We start from the raw sequence: 16,608 nt of genomic DNA on the forward strand, positions 1-16,608 counted from the left end.
GTGCACACACATCACAGAGTCCTAGGGCTATACCAGGAGGGAAGCAAAGGAGTGTGGCTGTGGGGTCCCCAGCCCTTGACAGACTTGAGGCCGAGGGACAGCAGCACCTGGTGAAGTCCTTCCTCCATGTGCACTGCTGCTCTCCAATTGCTTTTTCTGCTGTTCTGGGTGATACAGTCGGATGTGCTCAACTTCCTGGACACGAGACTGGGGAAGGAGGACGGGGCAGGGTCATCAACCGTGTGTACAGCACCCGCACGACAGCTCAGCTCTGCCCGCCATGCGGCCCCATGAGGCCCCTCGAGGCCAGGACAGGGTGCAAGTGTCTTGTGGTCCCTGCCTGGCTGCCATCTGTGTAGGCAAGTGGGCACATGGGCGGCCTGGGGCAGGGGCTCTTCTGTGCCTGTCGCCCCACACAGGGCCACGCCTGACGGGCATTGCCAGTGTGGGGGGCAGCACTGGAGTGCAGCTTCGGAAGGCCCCCTCTGTCTGAGGGTCCGGGCAGCCGGTGGGGGGTCCTCACGTCTGGACACTCCGTGCTGTGCACCGGGGACGCGCGGGCAGAGGAGTGTGGGTGGGGCTGGCTGCACAGGTGCTGCCACCAGCCTGAGGCCACACCGCTGGGTCCTCGGATCACACACCCCTGCGGGTGCTCGTGCACTCGGCCTTGCAAGGTGACCCCTCCCTAAGGCACTTTTGTTCTCTCCCCAGGACCTCAGCCTTTCAGACGGGGCAGCCCAAAGAGCAGACTCGACCAACTTCTGCACAGGACCCCGGCGACTCGCCACCGTCACCAGCAGCCCACTCTCCAACAGGACGCCCGCAGACCCCACGCCTTCCAGCCCCACGAAACGTGGCCCGCTGCAGATGCCCTCGCCCTCCCCTCCCCTCCCTGCTCTGGCTGACATCACTCGCATCAAATCTTCCTTCCTCCCCCCCGGCAGTGCTCCTGGCCCCACTCTTCGGCTCTCTGTGTGGACAGCACAGGCCAGGCCGACCCCCTGGGTTTGGTGGCAGAGCAGACGCAGGCCCGTGAGGTGAGTCTGGACCCTGGAAAGTGCCGTCAGCTCGGTCTCTGCATCCCGCGGGGGCAGCAGAACCCCAGGGTGTGAGACGTGTTTATCAACAAAGGAGCAATATTGGTAAAAATGCGTCTGTGCCTATTGCAGCCATGTGCTTCCTTGGAGAAGCCAAACTTTTCCTTTTTCTTCCCCTAAACACCAACGAACGTGAGAACAGATGGTTTATAATTTTTTCTAGATAGTGAAGAAGGCCAGCCATGGAAGCCTATTTGCAGCTCAGGAAGCAGATGGAGGTGGCCCTGGGCTGTCCCGGCCTGGCCAGCAGCTCAGCCTGGGCCTGGAGGGTTTCTGCAAAGGTTGTTCTTGGGCCTCACTTGTCTGTCTTGATTAACTCCCGGGCTCTCATTTCTTCCACAGCCCCTCAGAACCTGTGTCATGGCTTGAGCACGTAAACTTGCACTTGTTTATATTCTGTTTAAAATATTCATTCTTGTGCCTGGATTTGCACAAATACCATCAAAACCAGATGGTAAGCACACCCTGGAACCTCCTGGATGCTGTGCTCTGCCTGGTAAGTTCCATGTGAAACATTTAACACCTGACTGCCACACTAAAAAAAAAAAAAATTCCGTGGGGCCATGGTGTTTTATTAAAACTAAACGATCCATTCTAATTTCTTACTTTTTATTGTTTTCTGTGCATGGGTTATATGCAACTCAACCCACATTTTTTGAATTAAATTGTCAGTATTAGTTGTAACAATGAGAACATCAAGATTTTCGTGAACCAACTGCAGGGTTTTGCTTCACACAGACCTGGGCTCAAAACTAGCCTGAGTTAAATGCAATTCACATGGCGGTCAGTGTGTTGACCTGATTAGGCAGAGGGTGAGAGACAGCCGCAAAACTGCAGACCTTCCAGCAGGAACCTGAGGCCAGAGCGCTGCTGAGCCGGGCGACTGTCCCCCAGTGTGACTGGACGCTCACTCCAGCTCCAGCGACTGGGAAACCCTGGGTTTCCTGGACTGGGCCAGCAGGTTTTCTCCCCTGGAGGGCACACACCCGGGGTGGCACACACCTTCCCACGGGATTGCATCCTCACCATGCCGAGCTGAGGACTCACTGGGATGACTGTCCCCCAAGCTTCAGTGGCTCCCAACAGCCCACCCTGGGTGCTCAGGCCTTGTGGCCCCACGGCCTGGAGTGGGGGCTGGGCCTAGCGACTGCAGCCCCAGGAACAGGACACAGAGGCGGTGCTGGAACTAGAGGGAGAGTAGCCCAGGAGACCGACCCGCGCTGCCCTGGCTGGAGCTCTCTGGCCTCCCGCTCGCTCCCTCCCATGGGCTGTCGCCCTGGTGCCGCTCACCCTAGGAGAGCCCACGCGGCTCGGAGTGGAAGGAGAAGGTGGCGCCTGGCCAGCCGCCCACGAGGACCTGCACTGGCCCTCACCTTGTGGGGACTCAGGTTCAGACCCCTGCCCGCAGGTGAGAAGGTGACCGCACCGGCACCTGGTGGAAGCCTCGTGAGGGGCCCTGTGCGGAAGGCCCCGCTCCGCGGTGCTGGACTCCTGACCACGCAAACTGCTGAGGAATGAACAGGTGTAGTTTTAAGCGGCTACATTTTGGGGTAGTTTTACTACAACTAACAGTAACTAACTAATACATCAACTTTGTCCTGGAAATCTATTCTTCGATGTCCAAACACCCTGACATCAATGTGTGCCGCCTTAACTGGGCTGTTCTCCATCTCCAGGGAGAGCAGGCCCCACGCCAGCCTGCCCACCCTCACCTCGACTCCCACCCTCCGGCCACTGAGCCCTGCTGGGTTGAGTCACTGACGGTCCTCCCATCTCACGGTATCTGTCCCTGTGAACTCATCACCCCTCCAGGCTGGCTTGCTGTCCCTGATCTGTCCCTCCATGCTGGGGACACAGGGCTGCAAGTGCTTGCTTCCAGGGCCACCCGTCACTGTGCGCTGATGCTTCAGGCAGGGCTGTGGCAGCTGTTACCTCGAGTGGCCCCTGGGGCAGGCAGCGGTCAGGACCCAGGCCAGTAGCAGCAGCACCAGGACACCCACCAGGACGCTGGTGACACTGACCACCAGGATTTGGAACTGGCCCCCAGGCTTGGGCGGGCGCTGCGGTGCGGTGGGGGAGATTCCGCAGCTCTCTCTGGAAGGGCACAAAGGACGAAGGTTGGGGGCGGGGTCCTCGGGGGCTGGGTCTGCAGGGGCACCCATGGGCGGGCTCCCTTCCCCTAGGGTTACCTGCCCTGCACTCCCTGACCTGAGGGGCCTTGCAGTACCTCAGCTGTGCAGTGACAGCTCTTCCTGGCCTGCTCCTCAGAAGAGTGCCCACCTGGCATACCTGCCCCATCAGGGGTCAGTCACTGTGGCCCTGAGTGGCCGTCAGAGCCCCTGCCCCCCACACCCCTGCAGCTCCTGTTCCTGCGGGGGAGGGCTGCCCACCCCCAGCCCTGTCTCGGGGGCCGCACCTGTCACCGTGAGCTCTGCGCGGGGGCTCTCTTTGATCTGCATCTTGGGGGTCAGGAAGATGGCGCCACAGAGGTAGATGCCGCTGTCATTGCGCAGGGCGGCCACCACGCTCATCTGGAAGTCGCGTCCTTTGGGCAGCTGCGTGAGGGGGAAGGGGGGGCCTGGCCGGGCTGACTGCGGTCCTTGGGGAAGGCGGCCAGCTTGTCGGTCTGGTTGCTCGGGCTCATGCGGTACCAGTTCAGCAGGAAGCTCTCGGACGTGTTGGCGAAGCTGCAGGTGATGGTGGCCCCCTCGGGCACCCAGAGCCGGGCGGGGGAGAAGCTGAGGGGCCTGTCGGGGGCGTCTGAGGGGTGGAGAGGCAGCAGGGCCCAGCATGAGGGAGGGGCTGGGCAGCCGGGGAGACCCCCATTTCCCTCAGCTCGGTAGCCTCGTGGGCGGGCCCTCCGCCAGGGCCCTCGGGGCGGGCGCTCTCCTTCGACTTCACTGAGACCTGAGGCTCGGGGCTTGTCCCCAACCCTGTTTCCCCAGGAGCCTCCCCCTCCCCTCTAGGCTCCAGGCGCCCAGAGAGGGCTGTGCAAGGCCCGACCCCGCATGTCCCAGCTCTGCCCGCCTGGGCCCTGACCCTTAGGTGCCCTGCCCTGGGCCCGTCTGCTCTGCTCTGGGGGGCGGACGGGGGCCTGGATGGAGACCCCAGCCCGGAGGCAGTGGGTCCTCGTGGCAGGCTCAGGGCCCAGCCTCTGCCCTGCGTTCAGGACAAGTTCAGAGCTGGGACTCTGGGGACGGGAGTCGTCAGCAGGGCCATCGCGCTTCTGTGATGGCAACGGGGCCTCACGATCCCAACCCCCTGCATGAGGATGTGGTGGTGGCTGCTCTCCCGCCAAGGACGCTGCCTCGTGGACACACTCACGCGTGTGCACACACACATGCACACTGCCCACGCGTGCTCACTCACACGCACACCGCCCACGCGTGCTCACACACACGTACACTGCCCACACGTGCTCACACACGCACATACACCGACCACGCATGCTCACACACACACACACACACACACGCACACCGCCTACGTATGCTCACTCACACACGCACACCACCCACGCTTGCTCACACACGCACATACACCGACCACGCATGCTCACACATGCACATACACAGCCTACGCATGCTCACTCACACACGCACACCGCCCACGTGTGCTCATGCCCTTTCACGCTTACCCTCACCTACTCACATGTGCTTCTCTGGCACACGGGAGAAGAGGAGCCCCCATTTCGGCCCATGTGACCAGCGGTGGCGTTTCCTGCCCACAGCTGGGGGTCCCGGGAGGGCCAAAGAGCCCTCACCTGCCGGCTTCACCCCCAGACTGCACCTGGCTCTGCCGTGGTCCCGGATTTACACGTGGGGAAACTGAGGTGCAGGAGGAAGCGCAGGCTGAAGCTGCTGCAGACCCGAGCCCTGGTGTGTGCTGGTGTCGGAGTGACGGTCAGCGGAGCAGACCCAGCTGCCCCCGTGGCCCCGCCGGCCCCCCAGCCGCCTGGGAAAGCGGCCTCCTCCCGGGGAGGCACCGACCAAGACTGAGAACTGAGACATCTGCCCGCGGTGCAGCGAGGTGACCTTCCTGTCCACCCCAGTCCTGTCCCCCACTGGACCCAGGTGCTGGCCCAGCCCTGCGGTGTCAGTCCCCACTGTGCTCTCTCGGCTCCTTTCCCCGCGACGCCGGCTGGGCTTGGCCCCCAGCGCGTGGTGACAGGAAAGAGGCTGCAGCTGCCACGGCTACTACGGGTCCCTCTACTGCCTCGGGGCAGCGTGGGGACCTCTCACGGAGCAGTCACAGCTCTGAGGGGGCAGGGGGCAGCCAGCCCCCGTGCCCATGGCCAGGCCAGCCCAAGAGGCGAGTGAGCCACGCCAGGGTGCGTGTGGCCAGGACCGATGCGTGGCCGTCCCCACCGGGCACCTCGCGTGGGCGAATGAGGTGTCTGAAGTGACCCCTCTTGCTTAGGAAGGAAATCAGAGATGTCTGGAAAGTGCTGGATGACTGCGAGAGGTGAGACCAGGGAGGATCCTGGGGCGGCTCCGCCACAGCCCTGCCCAGGCCGAGGGCGAGGACCCTGGGCTCCCCACGCCACAGCCGAGGCCCAGCCACGGCCGCACAGGCTTCCCGTGGAGCCCGCCTGGCGCCCGCTGGGCATGGGGCTGTGCGGCCTGAGCAGGGGCCCCGTGGAGGGGCCAGGCGGGACCCAGGCGGCTGTGCCGGTGGGGGGCGGGTCCCCACAGCCGTGTGACTCTGCACACTGCCTGTCACACCCACCAGGAGGGACGGGGGTGTTGGGGAGGCCACGGTGGCCTGGGAGGGGCCAGGCCTAGGCTGGGGGTGGCCGGAGCACGTGGGGGGCTCCCCTGGCGTTGAGACCCCCTGCCCCGTGGAGCCGGAGGCTGCTCTCTGACCCCACTCAGGGGTCACACGATCACCGCGGGGCCTCGGGGAGCCCTTTCTTCATTCCGACGTTGCGTATCTGAGCCACAGGCCACCGCCTGTCCCAGCACCGTGGGGCCAGACCCCTCGCAGCTGCACGTCCCCCTGGCAGCCTTCTGCAGCCACACTAACACGCACTTCAGGCTGCTCCCTGCCCAGAAGGTCGCTAGGACGGGGTCTCGGAACCCAGTGAGGCCCCAGCCCCGCGAGGGTGCCGGGTGTGCCTGCCCTTCATTCGGGCAACCTGGAGGCTGGGAGGGACGAAGCCCCGCAGGTCTCCACTGTTCCTGAGGAAGTGAGAGGAGAAGGGCGGAGCTGGTGTCCCGAGCAGGTGTCCCCAGGACATCTGCACACTCCCAATGACAGCCCTCGCCAGGGAGCACACCCCGGGACCCCACTGCTCGCCAGAACCAGGTGTGGCCTCAGACCCGCTTGGAGACCAGGGGTGGGCAGTGGAAGGGACAGGACAGGCGGGAGAGGGGAGTCCAGGCAAGGAGCCTTCCAGGAAGGGAAACTGAGGAAGGCAGGCAGGCAGGGCCTGCGGCAGGGGCGGCTGGTGGGCATCTTCCACCCCCAGCCCCTTGGAAGGAGATATGGATGCGCAGGGCTTCCCTGGCCCACAGAGGCCTCCCGGCACCCAGCCGCCTGGCGCCCTCAGTCCCCAGGAATTGCACTTGGGGCTGAGAACAGGCTCACGGCAGGGGTGACCACTGGAGCCACCTGTGCCCAGACCTAAGGTGAGAAAGCACGGACAGCCACTCCTTCTCAGGTTGGGGGGGCAGAGAGGAGACCCTGCCAGGTCACATGGCAATGCCCTGTCCCTGCGAGGGAGCATCAGGATGGGAAGGTGGAACATTCCAGCACTCGAGTTTCCCACCAAGGTTGTCCTCACTGGCCTGTTATCCAGCCCACAGATGCCCGGGCACCCGGGACGCCCAGGAGCACCAGTTAACATCACTAGTTGGACACAGGGAGGGGACGGAGCGGCGAAAGAGCGTGAAGACCTGTCTGCCGGTGACACCGCAGCCCCAGGCCCCGCGCTCAGAGACCCACAAAGGCAGCAGACGACACCGGATGCTGAACCGGAGAAGGGGTGAGGGGTGCTGGCATCCAACAGGCCGTGCCACCTGCGAAGACCAGCACTGACACCTCGGGAACCTGGGGGCAGCATGGCCACCACAGCGGCCAGGCCTCAGCTTCCTCTCAGCCCCTCTGGGGTCGCTTCTGCAGCCGCCACCCAGACTGACCCTAACTCTTGCTGTTCTGAGAAGTCTCCTCCAGAGCGCAGGCAAGGCACAGAGCAGGAGAGCGCGAGCGGGTGGGGTCACACTGGGCCAGTCCTGTGACTCAGTTTCTTTTTACATCCATTGTGGCTGGCTGGGCTTTCTTTGTGGCCCACGGAGCCCTGGGCACTTGCCTTCTGGAAGTTAGTACTGACGATATAAACCAGGTAGTGAAAAGATCACCCAGGTTGTGTTCCTTTTACCATTTTAGTCAAAAGGTGACTCAGTGGTCCGTTTTTCAAAACGAGTACAAATGCTCTTGACATAAATTCAGTGATGTTATCAATAGAATCACAGCTAGAGGTGGCCTTGGCTTTGGGAGTAGAATTATTCCAGGACAAGCAGGCAGGCAGTCGCCGTCCAGGGAGCTAAGCGAGTCCCCTGCCCAGAGGAGAACCAGGCCGGCTGTGCAGCGCCACCAGAAAGCCCGGCACCGCTCCTGGACAGGGCCCCGGTGTCACACCAGGAGCCAGCCAGCTCATGAAGACCATTCCTGACTCTCTGCGAATGGAATTGATTTTAGATGGCAGGTGTGTCATTCCCTAGCAGGCAGTCAGCTCAGTCTGCACTTAGAAAGTCACCTAAAATAGTGGCATAGGGCCTTGCTCAGCTAGGAAAATTAGATCCTGGTTTGGGAATTAGTGGCCCTTCACCAGCCATGGCCACCTGACCAGTGCGCCCTTTGACCCTGCTCTGGGCTCTTGGTCCATTGACAAGACCTGGACAACTTCCACGGATTTACCTTCCAGTTTTTAAGGACCGATTCACCAGCAGTGAACAAACTTCTTCGCAGAAGTTGTGTTTGTAAAACTGGGTGGCTTAAACAACAGGAGCTTCCTGTCTTCGGGCCAGCAGGCCAGACGATCAGGGCCATGTGCCCCCTGGAGGCTCCAGGGAAGGACTCTTCCTTGTCTCCAGAGTCTGGTGGCTCCCTGCATCCTGGGCTTGTGGCCGCCAGCTCCTCCTCTGCTCTGTCCTCATGGGGCCTCCTCCTGGGGTGTCTGTTATAAGGACACTTGTCACTGGATTTAGGGCCCCCATCTCAAGATCATTAACTTAATTACTTCTACAAAGATCCTATTTTAAAATAAGTTCCTATTCTGAGGTTCCTAGTGGACGCAAATTTGGGGGGCGCTATCACACCAGCTCTACCAGTGGCATGAGGAGTTGCCAGAGGGCCAGGTCCCCAATTGCCCTGCTCAGCTCCCTGCCCAGGGTCCCTGTGCACAGCTGGGAGCTCAGAGGTCCCCGCAGGAGGCCGGCTCTCGAGGGTGCCCATTCCCCTGCCCTCTGCTCACACCTGAGCTGGCTGGGCCAGACCCACTCCCTGCCTGTCAGGTTCTGGACTCTGTGGCTGGTCTTGCACCTCCTGAGAGAGGCAGAGACAAGAGAGTGAGGGAGACAGAGACAGACAGAGACAGAGAGCAGGGGAGACAAAGAGGCGGAGATGGACACACAGGCAGAGGAGGGAGGGGGCAAGTAGGAGGTGTGGCCACCTGGGTGGCACAGCGACACCACGTAACATCTTGGGAGTGCCACCTGCCCTGGAGCTCCATGGATGGAACTGACTCAGTTTTACCAAAGGATGGTCATGGAGGCCCACTCTCCTCCCCAACCATGTGAACCTGGTAGGAAGTCCCAGGGCCTTCCTGAACCAGCGGGATCTACACAGCCAAGTGTAGGGCAGGCCCTGGTGGGACCAAGCCTCCCAGGGAAGCCCTGAGAGGGGACCTGGGGGACCTGTGTCCACACCTGTCTCATCCCTGTGCCCTCTGCAGCAGTGTGTGTGGGGGGGGCAGCTCTCCCTCCTGGAAGCCTCTCTTGCTGACCAGGCCCTGGGCTACTGCTTTGGGCCAGGAGGGTGTCAGGACGCTGACTTGGCAGCGGGGTGGGGTGTGGCTGTGGGGTGCAGGAGTCTCAGGGACACAGGGCTCCTGGGCAGCTCCCTGTGCCCAATCCACAGGTATGGGACTGTGCAGGGGCTAAGGGGCTCCTGCCCACCCCCTGGGCCCTGCAGCCCCTCTCTGTCCCTTCTGCATGGTCCGACTCCTCCCTCAGCGTTCACCCCTCATCCCCTGCCGGGGGGGCTCCGGAGTTTGGAGTTTCATTCCAGGTGGCCTGGGGCTGCTGGCAGTCGGTGGTCGGTCATGCTCGGCTGCAGCAACTCTTGGATGTCTGTTCAGCCTCTCCCTGGAGAAGCAGCACCATTCTCACCCTCCCCCTCCGCACAGCCAAGGCAGGACCAGCCCATCAGACACCACCCAGCCCACAGCACACCTGACCCTGGCTGGCCCTGGGGTTTGGCTGCCCGCAGCCTCGGGCCTGCTGAGCCCCTCCCGGGTTCCTGGCCCAGGGCAGGCTCTGTCTTCAAGCGGCAGTTCCAGGGCCCTCTCACTGGAGCCACATGGGGATCGAGCAGCCGGATGCCAGAATGGGCCTCTCGACCTGGTTCCTGTTTGGGGCACAGAACCACCCAGCTCAGCGCCTTGCCTGCCTGGTCCCAGCCCTGCCTGTGTTCCTGGGCCTCCCCAACGTGCCCCATCATTTTGTTTGGAGTGGGCAGCTGCTGGGGGTTGGGGGACTGAGGCAATATGGCAGCGATCAAAGTTGCTGCTTGTGAGCACCTTGCGAAGCACCTCAAAATCCACCAGGGACACAAAAGCCAAACTCAGGAGACGCTCCAGACACACGTGGGGGCCTCGGACCCTGGCAGGCAGGGACTTAGTGGGAATTGGCTGGCCACAGGGTAGACAGTTGACCCTCGACATCGGAAGGCACAGAGTACAAGCAGTAGACTCACAGCAGGCCAACAGCCCCCCACGTGCCGGGGCTGCGAGCTGGCCCGACGCCTGCCAGCCTCAAGATGCCCAGGCCCCTGGAGAGGAAGCTACCTATGCTAGAGCGCCGGCTTGGCCAAGCAGGGTCCTGGTGGGAAGCAGCAGAGGTGTTGGGGAGCAAGGGGAAGTGGCCACTGGGACGTTCCAAAGTCCAGCCAAGGACACTGGCAGGAGGCAGTGAGGAGCTGTGCCAGTTGCAGCTGTGCCACGTGGCAGAGGAAGCTGGCACAGCTGGCAGCTTTCAAGCTGTATCGCAAAAGGCCACCAGCAGGGGTCCCAGTGGGGACTCAGGGTCTCTGGCCTTGAGCAAGGATTCTCAGCCAGGGTGCGGTGGCTCCCCAGTGTCCCAGGCGGCTGGAGGATGGGCCCTTTGATGTGCGGGAGCTGGGCAGCCTCTTCCAGGCACCGCGACCATGCAGCCTACTGCCAAGCGGGCGAGGTCCGTGCCCTCGGGGCTCCAGTAGCTCCCATGGCCGGCCCGGGCAAGGATGAGCTGCAGCCTGAGCGGGAGGTCTGGGGAGGGTGCAGGGCGGGGCCGGACTGGCCTGCGGGTATGGACAGCTGGGGGAAAGTCTGCAGGACGCGCGTGCCGGGAACAGAAGTTCTCTAAAAAGGAGTCTGGAGGAAAGAGAGTCATTCCAGAGACCCCGCATTCCGTGTGATAGGGTGGCCGTTCCAGAGAGCACAGGGAAGGCACAGGTGACACAGCGTAAGTTCCCGCCCAGGCTCCAGTCAGGTTCATTATACAAATGAAGGATTCACTGGCTTGGTCTGATTGGTCAGTGCGGCTGAGTCCTGATTGATCAATACAGATGAATCTAATTGCTCAATGCAGCTGAGTCTCATTGGTCACTGTGGCTTACTTCTAATTGCTCAATGCAGCTGATTCTGACTGATCAATGCAGTTGAGTCCGATTGGTTAGCTTGGCTGAGTCCTGATTGGTCAAGGCAGCTGAGTCGGATTGAACAGTGAGGCTGAGTACTGATTGGCCAGTGCAGCTGAGTTTGATTGGTCAATGAGGCTACGTCATCATTGGTCAGTGCAGCTGAGTCCTGATTGGTCACTGCAGCTGAATCCTGGTTGGTCAGTGTGGCTGAATCTGATTAGTCAGGGGAGGTGAGTCCTGACTGGTCCACTCAGCTGAGTCTGATTGGTCAGTGTGGCTGAGTCTGATTGGTCAATGTGGCTGAGCCTGATTGGTCAGTGTGACTGAATCCTGATTGGTCAATGTGGCTTAGGCTCAGTGGTCAGTGCGGCTGCATCTTGCTTGGTCAGTGCACCTGAATGTGATTGGTCAGTGCGGCTGTGTCCTTATTTGTCAGTGCAGCTGAATCCTGATTGGTCACTGTGGCTCAATCTGGTCAGTGCTGCTGAATCCTGATAGGTCAATGTGGCTGAATCTGGTGAGGGTGGCTGTGTCCTGATTGGTCAATGTGGCTGAGTCCTGATTGGTCAGTGTGGCTGAATCTCATTGTTCAGGGTGACTGAGTCCTGATTGGTCAATGGAGATGAGTATGATTGGTCAGTGTGGCTGAGTCCTGATTGGTCAACATGGCTGAGTCTGATTGGTCATTTGGGCTCCGTCCTGATTGGTCAATTTGGGGGAGACTGATTGGTCAGTATGGCCGAATCCTGATTGGTCAATGTGGCTGACGCTGATTGGTCACTGCAGTTGAGTCTTGATTGGTGAGTGCAGCTGAATCTGATTGGTCAGTGCGGCTTAGTCCTGATTTGTCAGTGGAGCTGAATCCTGATTGGTCAATGTGGCTGACTCTGGTCAATGCTGCTGAATCCTGATTGGGTAGTGTGGCTGAATCTGATTGGTCTGGGCAGCTGTGTCCTGATTGGTCAATGTGGCTGAGTTGTGACTGGTCAGTGTGGCTGAATCTCATTGGTCAGGGCAGCTGTGTCCTGATTGGTCAATACAGCTTAATCTAATTGGTCAGTGGAGCTGAGTCCTGATCGGTCAGTGTGGCTGAATCTGGTCAGTGGCTGAATCTGATTAGTCAGGACGGCGGAGTCCTGTTTGGTCAAGGTGGCTGAGTCCTGAGTGGTCAATGTGGCTGAGTCCTGAGTGGTCAACTTGGCTAAGTCCTGCTTGGTCAGTGTGGCTGAGTCCTGACTGGTCAACGCGCCTGAGTCTGATTGGTCAGTGTGGCTCTGTCCTGATCGGTCAACGAGGCTGAGTCTGATTGGTCAATTTAGCTGAGACTGATTGGTCAGTGCGACTGAATCCTGATTAGTCAATGTGGCTGAAGCGGATTAGTCAGTGCGGCTGAGTCTTGATTGGTCAGTGCACCTGAATGATATTGGTCAGCGCGGCTGAGTCCAGATTGGTCAACGTAGCTGAATCTGATTGGTCAATGGGGGCAGGGGCGGGGCCGGAGGCAGACACGGGAGGGAAGTGCGGGCGGGGACGGGGCACCCCGCGGTCCAGGGCGGGCTGCCGGCTTCTCCGCCCGATGGGCGACTCGGCTGAAGCCTGACACTCCCCGCGAGCAGCATCGTGACGGTCGTTGTAATGAGTCGCTGAACGTCGCAGGCCGAAACAGATCATGCAGCGCGTGCTCGTGGTCCGCAGGGACAGTGCTAACACGCACTGGCTATTCCGGTCGTCCTTGTGGGGAAACTGAGGCACAGAAACCAGTGAAAAGGCCAAAACAGGCCTGGGACTCAAAGCATGGACAGCAGAAACCAAAGCTGGGCCTGAGCCCTCACCCAGCCCTCGCCTGACCCTCGTCCGGTCAGAATGTCAGGTTAGACCCACCTAAATGTGACGCAGCAATAACTACTGTTGACGACTGAGCAGACAGACACTTTGAATGTCAAAGTCTCAGGTAAGAGTGAAGGCAGACACCTTTTTTAAACGCAATTCCTATTAGTTTAGCCAACGTTGAGGGGACTCAAAGTGGTGAGCAAGTGCCTGATTTTAGGTAAATTTCCTAGTGACGGGGATCAGCCTGCTCAGGATCAGCCAAGTCCACCCAGAGCTTGAGACAGAGCCCAGGCTTTGGGTGCCTTGGACGCGTCTGGCGAGAACTTCGATCACAGGTTCTGTCACTGCTGGGGACAAGAGCCAGTGCAGCCCTAAATGACCACGTGTGTGCCCGTTGCAGGGCTGGAGTCAGGGCCAGGTTGGTACCCCTGTACCCTGGGGATGGGATCCGTGCTGGCCCTGCGGTCATTCAGGGGGTGAGGCAGGCACTGGCCTGGGACAGTGCCCCCCACCTCCCGGGAGCGTGCAGCCCACCCTGCTTGGTAGGGGCTGCTCCATCTGCAGCGTTCGCTGAGGGGGGCAGAGGCCAAAGAAGTCCTTGCAGGGAGCGGGGTGGTCAGAGCTTTGGCCTGATCCCTGCCACAGGCTGGCTGGAGGTCCCTTGCCTAAGAGAACTGAGGGTCACACCCCCTGGGCCAGAGGCCTGGCTGCAGCGGAGGTGCAGGGATTTCCTTCCCCGGGCTGCTTGGGGCCTGGAGACTCTGCACCTGTGTGCAGGAGACCAAGAGGGGCTGGGACTCGGGTGCCCCCAGCCTGCTTCCTTGGTCTTGGAGGAGTGTCTCCATCTGTTATGGCAACTGTCCCAGTTTGCCTGGGACCTTTGGTGCTAAACTGGGGGCTTTCCCCTGTTGCCTCATGTTCTGCAACACGCTTAGAAGCAGCTACTGACCGCCTACACTTGACTACAGATGGAACTGTAGGTGACAATTTTAGTATTTTGCCACTATTTGCCAGTCCTATGGGCAATGAGCACCCAGGACCTCGGGAAGCAGAGTGTGAATGCCCTGCAGGTCGGAGCAGAGAACCTATTCCAGACACGGAGAGCTGATTCAGAGAGCCTGTGACTGGGGTCCTGCCCCAGGACCAGCCCTGTGTCTGTCAAGGGGCAGTCAGGGAGCCCAGCGAGGGTTGTGGATGTGGGGTTGGCACAGGACTTCCGCCCACAGGGTGGGGCAACTGCAGCCTTTACAGCAGGCTGGGGTTGCTGGGGTCACCAACGCTAACCAGGCCTGACCCTGCTTAGCGTCCGAGATGAGCCAAGGCCGGGCGCGTTCAGGGTGGTACGGCCGTGGACAAGGAAGAAAAGGTGGTGCAGTGCTGGGGAGAGTGAGGGCACCCTGGGGCCCACATCTGAGAGCAAAAGGACGTCACCGCTCTTCTGCCCGAGGTGGCCTTGGTGGGGGCAAGTGGAAAATGACTTTTTCACACCCAGTTGTAACCCAAGCTGATTTCCAGACCCAGAGCCCACCCAGGGAAGGGGGAGCAGGGTCCCGCAGCAGTTCCTGCAAGGACAGCGCGAGGTGACTGGCAGACCCCGACCCTGGCTCACCTGCGGACCTCCGTGGGCCCTGGGCGAGTCTCTCTGCAGGAGAGCGGCGGGAGGGGTGCTGCTCTGCTGTGGGGGCTCCTCTCACGGGTAGTTTTTAAAATAGCAACTGGGCCATGAACATGGGCACCCACGCCGCCTCCCCACACCTGGAGGACCTGCCACCCCTTCTCAAGGCCCTGGCAGCCTCCCGGTGAGGGTGACACATTCTTAATAATGTGTCAGGCTGTTGACAGCCTGCTCTCTGGTCCCCCAAGTAAAAGGAGTTTGGAAATAAGATGCCTTCCCCCGAGTGTCTGACCCTGTCATCCTGGACACTTATGGCAGACCGTGTCCTGCAGTCCCAGGAGTCCCCATCACGTGCTCTGTGACATTGGAAGGATGACTCGCCTGTTCACCTCTGGCGTCGTGTTTCTGCTCCTTTCCTTTGCAGCCTCGCTGACATAGGGGCGAAGGTCAGGGTATGGCAGGACCCTCCCTCGGCCTCCCCAGAGCCCACCTGGGTGCTGATGCCTCAGCCCGGTGTGCAGAGGCCACCCTGGCCGGCTAAACTGCGGGTCCCTTCCACTCCAGGAGCGCAGGGGGGCGCCCTCCACACTATGATGGGGGTCCCGGCAGGCGGGAGACAGGGCTGGACAGAGCACCTGGGCCCGCCCCCGCCTGGGCCGCAGGGGACCAGGCTGGACACAGCAGGCACAGGTGGATCCCTCTGGCTGGGGGCTGAGGCGGGACCAGCTGCGGGGCAGAGTCCCGGGTGCTGGGTGGTGCCGGCAGCCCAGTCCCACACGGTCCCAGAACCATCCTGAGTGGGCTGTTCCTCAGCTGAGGCGCTCGGGTGTCTCCAGGCCTTGCCGTGGCCGGAAGCAGGTGCCGCTTCCCGGCTCCCCTGCTCTGCCGGCCTGCGGGTCTCAGCCTCGGACGGCAGGTGGGAGGAGGGCTGCTTCCAGGACCCGGAACGCTGCTGCTGGAGGCTGCAAGCCGCCGCTGGGCTCTCCCGGCCGGGGGCCAGTGGCCCCGTCAGCTCGGCTGGCCCTCTCCGCACACCGCCCCGGATCTGACCCCTCCTCCTCCACCCACCGGGATCGCCCAGGGCCACGGGATCCCGCAGGGCCGCGAGAGCCTCCTTATTTCTGCTAATGACTACTTCGCGTTTGCAGGGGAGCGTGGCCCACACAAGACACAATCCTAGCCTGCCCTGGAGAAGTTGTGTTCATTTTCCGCCAGGGAGCTGCGCTGGAAGCAGCTGCTCAGGAAATACGCAGAAGCCCCTCTGATCCAGACCCTGGCTCCCCACACAGGCCCCTGCCCGCCTGCGACTGACCCGGTGCGGGAGCCGGAGCCTGTCAGCTTCAGTTTGCGTTTCCTCAGTGACCACTGAGTTGAACAGCTGTTCCTGAGCTGATCGGCCATTTGTATACTTTCTTTTTGCAGTCTCTTTTGTATTTCAAGTGACAAATCTTCCTTTAACATGATGCCACAAATTTTATGTATTTTGACTAATATTTGAACTATTTGCTAATTTTTCTTGTGATTTCTTCTTTGAAGAGGGGCATCTGGGCTGACCGGCCTCCTGGTCAGGCACGGAGCTAAGAAGAAACAAAGAATCAAAAGTCGGAAAAAGAATCCACACCGCGCGGCTGCCTCGTGGCCGGGCTGCAGCCACGGGCAGGTCTCTCTCCTGCTCCCGCTGCGTGTGGGTCACATACACTCGCCCGTGCTGGGGAGCAGCGATAACAGGTCCCACAAATGCCTCCGTGTCCCCAAAATGCAGGTGATGCAAGAGCCACATCTGGTCGCTGATGGCATTTCATTACGCTGCCGTCTGAGGCCACGTCCCGGCGATTCATGTGTCGTTAAATAGCTCATGTTCAGCTTTGTTTAGTGACCAGGAATTTTGACAAAATACCTGAAATTAAAGAGGGCAGATGGAGGAGGAAGCTCTAGATAGAATGTCATTTTAAAAAATAAATTTGACTTTAAGACCATAAGAAAAATGGTGTCTAATGTTTATTCTTTGGTATTTATTGAGCTGATATTTATTGAGCATCTGGCGTGATGGCGAAAGATCCACCCGGAAGGATTAGCAGGAACGAGCCAACGCTCAGCAGGCAGACAGAGAACACGTGACGCACAGCACTGCGGACATGCCTAGAAGACCCTGCCTGAGCGTGGAGA

The 16,608-nt window shown here is 60.5% G+C and overlaps 1 pseudogene; it reads right to left on the reverse strand.

Moving 5' to 3' along the window:
• Window positions 1–2,004: 2,004 nt before the first annotated feature.
• Window positions 2,005–16,608, reverse strand: part of LOC138376170 (programmed cell death protein 1-like) — a 221,197-nt pseudogene continuing 206,593 nt past the window's right edge.

This window comes from Eulemur rufifrons, chromosome 28 (assembly GCF_041146395.1).
Source record: "Eulemur rufifrons isolate Redbay chromosome 28, OSU_ERuf_1, whole genome shotgun sequence".
NCBI lineage: Eukaryota > Metazoa > Chordata > Mammalia > Primates > Lemuridae > Eulemur > Eulemur rufifrons.